Source organism: Mugil cephalus, chromosome 2, assembly GCF_022458985.1.
Source record: "Mugil cephalus isolate CIBA_MC_2020 chromosome 2, CIBA_Mcephalus_1.1, whole genome shotgun sequence".
Lineage (NCBI taxonomy): Eukaryota > Metazoa > Chordata > Actinopteri > Mugiliformes > Mugilidae > Mugil > Mugil cephalus.
In genome coordinates this window covers 31342069-31343074 of record NC_061771.1, presented here as the reverse complement: position 1 = coordinate 31343074, position 1006 = coordinate 31342069, and the positions used below count along the sequence as shown (strand labels likewise).

The 1006-nt window shown below is 40.4% G+C and overlaps 1 long non-coding RNA gene across 1 annotated transcript; it reads left to right on the top strand.

The window, feature by feature from the left end:
- Positions 1-315: 315 nt before the first annotated feature.
- On the top strand, positions 316-1006 carry LOC125004732. Its single transcript, XR_007112377.1, has 2 exons — positions 316-489; positions 741-1006. It is a non-coding gene; the product is annotated as an uncharacterized LOC125004732 (long non-coding RNA).

Genomic DNA, 1006 nt, shown 5'->3' with positions numbered 1-1006 from the left:
GACTCACATAAATTATTAAATTGAGATTCATTATAGAAACTACAGAAATTTAAAAGCTTAAATGATGGAAAAAAAAATTGGTCTGGGTCAACATCTAAATTATAAGTGTCAGTTGCAGAAATATCAAAGGGGTTAAATGTCTGACTATTAAAAACAGATGTATTGTAATCCATAAAATAAGTAAAATAACAACAAAAACTATGTGTGGCAAAGTAGTCAAAAAATGACATACATATGCATTTGTAACCCACATGGTTAGAAAGCCATTCAATTCATTTGCAGTGTGTGTTGCTGTGCCGCGCCACAGGGTGGCGCATCAGGCCCCTGCTCATTGCCAAGTGCACAGAGTTCACTCTTTCTTTCTGACCCGAGACACTGAGCAGAGAGACACGGTGCTACCAGGCTGATGAGCTTCGGAATAAACGTGGTTCTGAGAATTCATGAGAGGAGCCATTATAACAAGCGAGCCCTCTGGGAAGAAATGCTCCGGTAAGCATGGTGGCTAAATGCTAGAGACTAAAGCCTTGTGGTCGGCTTGTAACATATATTGTGTTGAAAATACTTGTATTAAGTCCTTATTGTGAAACCAGTCGGGGTTACGGGAATGTTTCCCAATGTTTGAAACTATTTTGGTGCTGTGTGTATCATTGTAAACAGTAAAAAGATCGCTAGCTTGAATGCTAACGCTTGATACTGGTGATTGAATAGAGAGTAATATTAGTACTGCACTCTGTGTGTAGGTTGTTTCTTTTTCCGGTGTGGATTAGGAACGAGATTTCCGAGCCTTGGAGGTTCGGTGGCGAGCCAGAAGGACATGGACAGGGACGGAGAGGTGCACAGCGTGGCCATTTGTGGGATATGCTTTAACCTGGACATTCACTTACTTTCTCACAGATAAGGAACAAAACACACAATCTACCCGGGTAGTAAAAAACTGAACTGAACACACTGAACACTTACACACTGGACCCTGGACAATAAAACATTTTTATTTTTTGTTTCTATG